The sequence below is a fragment of the Cetorhinus maximus genome, unplaced genomic scaffold (assembly GCF_964194155.1).
Source record: "Cetorhinus maximus unplaced genomic scaffold, sCetMax3.hap1.1 HAP1_SCAFFOLD_1161, whole genome shotgun sequence".
Classification (NCBI taxonomy): Eukaryota; Metazoa; Chordata; class Chondrichthyes; order Lamniformes; family Cetorhinidae; genus Cetorhinus; species Cetorhinus maximus.
Genome location: NW_027597103.1, coordinates 31,256 through 37,255, shown reverse-complemented (window position 1 = coordinate 37,255; position 6,000 = coordinate 31,256).

Sequence of the window (6,000 nt, the reverse complement as noted above, 5' to 3'; positions counted from 1 at the left end):
CCTCTATAAACCCCCTCTCAATCCCCACTCACTCCCTAATACCCTCTATGAACCCCCTCTCAATCCACACTCACTCCCTAATACCCTCTATAAACCCCCTCTCAATTCCCACTCAGTCATAATACCCTCTATAAACCACCTCTCAATCCCCTCTCAATCCCTAATATCCTCGATAAACCCCCTCTCAATCGCCACTCACTCCCTAATTCCCTCTATAAACCCCCCTCTCAATCCCCACTCACTCCCTAATACCCTCTATAAACCCCTTCTCAATCCCCAGTCAGTCCCTTATACCCTCTATAAACCCCCTCTCAATCCCCTCTCACTCCCTAATACCCTCTATGAACCCCCTCTCAATCCCCACTCACTCCCTAATACCCTCTATGAACCCCCACTCAATCCCCACTCACTCATACCCTCTATAAACCCGCTCTCAATCCCCATTCACTCCCTAATTCCCTCTGTAAACCCCCCTCTCAATCCCCACTCACTCCCTAATACCCTCTATAAACCGCCTCTCAATCATCACTCAGTCCCTAATACCCTCTATAAACCCCCTCTCAATCCCCACTCAGTCCCTAATACCCTCTATAAAGCCCGTCTCAATCCCCACTCAGTCACTAATACCCTCTATAAACCCCCTCTCAATCCCCACTCACTCCTTAATACCCTCTATAAACCCCCCTCTCGATCCCCACTCACTCCCTAATACTCTATAAACCCCCTATCAATCCCCACTCAGTCCCTAATACCCTCTATAAACCCCCTCTCAAATCCCACTCACTCCCTAATACCCTCTATAAAACCCCTCTCAATCCCCACTCAGTCCCTAATACCCTCTATAAACCCCCTCTCAATCCCCACTCACTCCCTAATACCCTCTATAAAGCCCCTCTCAATCCCCACTCACTCCCTAATACCCTATATAAACCCCCCTCTCAATCCCCACTCAGTCCCTAATACCCGCTATAAACCCCCCTCTCAATCCCCACTCAGTCCCTAATACCCTCCATAAACCCCTCTCAATCACCACTCAGTCCTTAATACCCTCCATAAAACCCCTCTCAATCCCCACTCAGTCCCTAATACCCTCTATAAACCCCCCTCTCAATCCCCACTCACTCCCTAATACCCTCTATAAACCCCCTATCAATCCCCACTCACTCCCTAATACCCTCTATAAACCCCCTATCAATCCCCACTCACTCCCTAATACCCTCTATAAACCCCCTCTCAATCCCCACCCACTCCCTAATACCCTCTATAAACCCCCTCTCAATCCCCACCCACTCCCTAATACCCTCTATAAACCCCCTCTCAATCCCCACCCACTCCCTAATACCATCTATAAACCCCCTCTCAATCCCCACTCAGTCCCTAATACCCTCTATAAACCCCACTCTCAATCCCCACTCACTCCCTAATACCCTCTATAAACCCCCTCTCAATCCCCACTCACTCCCTAATACCCTCTATAAACCCCCTCTCAATCCGCACTCAGTCCCTAATAACCCTCTATAAACCCCCCTCTCAATCCCCACTCAGTCCCTAATACCCTCTATAAACCATTCTCAATCCCAACTCACTCCCTAATACCCTCTATAAACCCCCCTCTCAATCCCCACGCACTCCCTAATACCCTCTATAAACCCCCCTCTCAATCCCCACTCACTCCCTAATACCCTCTATAAACCCCCCTCTCAATCCCCACTCACTCCCTAATACCCTCTATAAACCCCCCTCTCAATCCCCACTCACTCCCTAATATCCTCTATAAACCCCCTATCAATCCCCACTCAGTCCCTAATACCCTCTATAATCCCCCTCTCAATCTGCACTCAGCCCCTAATACCCTCTATAAACCCCCTCTCAATCCCCACTCACTCTCTAATACCCTCTATAAAACCACTCAATCCCCACTCAGTCCCTAATACCCTCTATAAACCCCCTCTCAATCCCCACTCACTCCCTAATACCCTCTATAAACCCCCCTCTCAATCCCCACTCACTCCCTAATACCCTCTATAAACCCCCTATCAATCCCCACTCAGTCCCTAATACCCTCTATAATCCCCCTCTCAATCCGCACTCAGTCCCTAATACCCTCTATAAACCCCCTCTCAATCCCCACTCACTCTCTAATACCCTCTATAAAACCACTCAATCCCCACTCAGTCCCTAATACCCTCTATAAACCCCCCTCTCAATCCCCACCCATCCCAAATACTCTCTCTCACTTTCCTTCTTTCTCTCTCTCTCACTCTGTCTCTCTCTCTCTGTCTCTTTCTCTCTCTATCTCTGTCTCTCTCTCTGACTCTCTCTCTCTCTATCTGTCTCTCTCTCTCTCTCTGTCTCTCTCTCTCTCTCTGTCTCTCTCTCTCTCTGTCTCTGTCTCTCTCTCTCTGTCTCACTCTCTGTCTGTCTCTCTCTCTCTCCCTCTCTGTCTCTCACTCTCTCTGTCTCTCTCTGTCTCTCTCTCTCTCTCTCTCTCTCTCTCTGTCTCACTCTCTGTCTGTCTCTCACTCTCTCCCTCTCTCTCTCTCTCTGTCACTCTCTCTGTCTCTCCTTCTCTCTCAGTGTACCTGTCTCTCTCTCTCTCCCTCTCTCTCTCTCTCTGTCACTCTCTCTGTCTCTCCTTCTCTCTCAGTGTACCTGTCTCTCTCTCTCCCTCTCCCTGTCTCTCTCTCTCTGCCTATTCCTGCCTCTCTCAGTCCCTCCCATCCCTGATTACGTGACAACTGGACATTCCTGAGGTGTGTGAGACAGACACACCTTACCCACCGAGCCCCAGCAGCAGGGCAGCTCCCTCCCTCCCAGTGTGTGTGTGTGTGTGTGGGTGCTAACAACACCCCCAAACCCACCTCAAACACCCCACACCCACCCCACCCACACCGCAGGCCCCAGACGCCTGTCTCACAGGGGGAAGGCGAGCTCCCTCTGCCAAGGGAGGTTGAGGGGGGAGAAAGAGAGAGAGACGGGTCACTCCTTGCTTTGGCCAGACGCTCGCCCGCCCCCCGACCGCCAGACGTCTAGACGCCTCGGGAGGACCACGCAAGGCCCAGGTCGGAGTCTGGGAGCGGAGAAGGGGGAAGGGAGAGTGAGTAGCAGCCAAACCGGATAGGTGAGTTTTGGTGAGGCTTGAAGAAGGAGGGAAGGTGGGGAGAGGGAGGGGAGGGGAATTCAGTGCAAGGGGAATGGGAGAGCAGAGGAGGAAGACTGTCGATCCCGGGACAGACTAAGCCCCGGCTCTGTGAGGAGCACTGGAGACTGTAGATATCCCCAAGGTGCGGCCCAGAAAGCAGAGAGAGAGGGAGGGGCGCGGGGACTTTGAACACCTTCGATAAACTTTCAAACAGACAACGTAAAGACTCTCCGCCAGAGAGAAAATCTCAGAGCACAATACAGGAAGGAGCAAGTGAATCAGCCCAGGTTCCTGCTCCCGATCCCTGTCCACTCACCCCTGGGTTAGGGAGGGGGGTGAATCAATCCGGGTTCCTGCACCCGATCCTTCACCTGATATCTGTCTAGGGATCACTTGTAATAGTGTAGAGGGAGCTTTACTCTGTATCTAACCCCGTGCTGTACCTGTCCTGGGAGTGTTTGATGGGGACAGTGTAGAGGGAGATTTACTCTGTATCTCACCCCGTGTTGTACCTGTCCTGGGAGTGTTTGATGGGGACGGTGTAGAGGGAGATTTACTCTGTATCTAACCCCGTGCTGTACCTGTCCTGGGAGTGTTTGATGGGGACGGTGTAGAGGGAGCTTTACTCTGTATCTAACCCCGTGCTGTACCTGTCCTGGGTGTGTATGATGGGGAGGGTGTAGAGGGAGCTTTACTCTGTATCTAACCCCGTGCTGTACCTGTCCTGGGAGTGTTTGATGGGGACAGTGTAGAGGGAGCTTTACTCTGTATCTAACCCCGTGCTGTACCTGTCCTGGGAGTGTTTGATGGGGACGGTGTAGAGGGAGATTTACTCTGTATCTAACCCCGTGCTGTACCTGTCCTGGGAGTGTTTGATGGGGACGGTGTAGAGGGAGCTTTACTCTGTATCTAACCCCGTGCTGTACCTGTCCTGGGAGTGTTTGATGGGGACAGTGTAGAGGGAGCTTTACTCTGTATCTAACCCCGTGCTGTACATGTCCTGGGAGTGTTTGATGGGGACGGTGTAGATGGAGCTTTAATATTTATCTAACCCCATGCTGTCCCTGTCCTGGGAGTGTTTGATGGGGACGGTGTAGAGGGAGCTTTACTCTGTATCTAACCCCGTGTGTACCTGTCCTGGGAGTGTTTGATGGGGACAGTGTAGAGGGAGCTTTACTCTGTATCTAACCCCGTGCTGTACCTGTCGTGGGAGTGTTTGATGTGCTCAGTGTAGAGGGAGCTTTACTCTGTATCTAACCCCGTGCTGTACCTGTCCTGGGAGTGTTTGATGGGGACGGTGTAGAGGGAGCTTTACTCTGTATCTAACCACAAACTGTACCTGTCCTGGGAGTGTTTGATGGGGACGGTGTAGATGGAGCTTTACTCTGTATCTAACCCCGTGCTGTACCTGTCCTGGGTGTGTTTGATGGGGACAGTGTAGGGGGAGCTTTACTCTGTATCTAACCCCGTGCTGTACCTGTCCTGGGAGTGTATGATGGGAAGGGTGTAGATGGAGCTTTACTCTGTATCTAACCCCGTGCTGTACCTGTCCTGAGAGTGTTTGATGGGGACAGTGTAGAGGGAGCTTTACTCTGTATCTAACCCCGTGCTGTACCTGTCCTGAGAGTGTTTGATGGGGACAGTGTAGAGGGAGCTTTACTCTGTATCTAACCCCGTGCTGTACCTATCCTGGGAGTGTTTGATGGGGACGGTGTAGAGGGAGCTTTACTCTGTATCTAAACCCGTGCTGTACCTGTCCTGGGAGTGTTTGATGGGGACAGTGAAGAGGGAGCTTTACTCTGTATCTAACCCCGTGCTGTACCTATCCTGAGAGTGTTTGATGGGGACGGTGTAGAGTGAGCTTTACTCTGTAACTAACCCCATGCTTTACCTGTCCTGGGAGTGTTGGATGAGGACAGTGTAGAGGGAGCTTTACTCTGTATCTAACCCCGTGCTGTACCTGTCCTGGGAGTGTTTGATGGGGACAGTGTAGAGGTAACTTTACTCTGTATCTAACCCCGTGCTTTACCTGTCCTGGGAGTGTTTGATGGGGACAGTGTAGAGGGAGCTTTACTCAGTATCGAACCCCGTGCTGTACCTGTCCTGGGAGTGTTTGATGGGGACGGTGTAGAGGGAGCTTTACTCTGTATCTAACCCCGTGCTGTACCTGTCCTGGGAGTGTTTGATGGGGCCGGTGTAGAGGGAGCTTTACTCTGTATCTAACCCCGTGCTGTACCTGTACTGTGAGTGTTTGATGGGGACAGTGTAGAGGGAGCTTTACTCTGTATCTAACCCCGTGCTGTACATGTCCTGGGAGTGTTTGATGGGGACGGTGTAGATGGAGCTTTACTGTTTATCTAACCCCATGCTGTACCTGTCCTGGGAGTGTTTGATGGGAACAGTGTAGAGGGAGCTTTACTCTGTATGTAACCCCAAACTGTACCTGTCCTGGGAGTGTTTGATGGGGACGGTGTAGAGGGAGCTTTACTCTGTATCTAACCCCGTGCTGTACCTGTCCTGGGAGTGTTTGATGGGGACAGTGTAGAGGGAGCTTTAGTCTGTATCTAACCCCATGCTGTACCTGTCCTGGGTGTGTTTGATGGGGACAGTGTAGAGGGAGCTCTACTCTGTATCTAACCCCGTGCTGTACCTGTCCTGGGAGTGTATGATGGGAAGGGTGTAGATGGAGCTTTACTCTGTATCTAACCCCGTGATGTACCTGTCCTGGGAGTGTTTGATGGGGACAGTGTAGAGGGAGCTTAAGTCGGTATCTAACCCCGTGATGTACCTCTCCTGGGTGTGTTTGATGGGGACAGTGTAGAGGGAGCTTTACCCTGTACCTAACCCCATGCTGTACC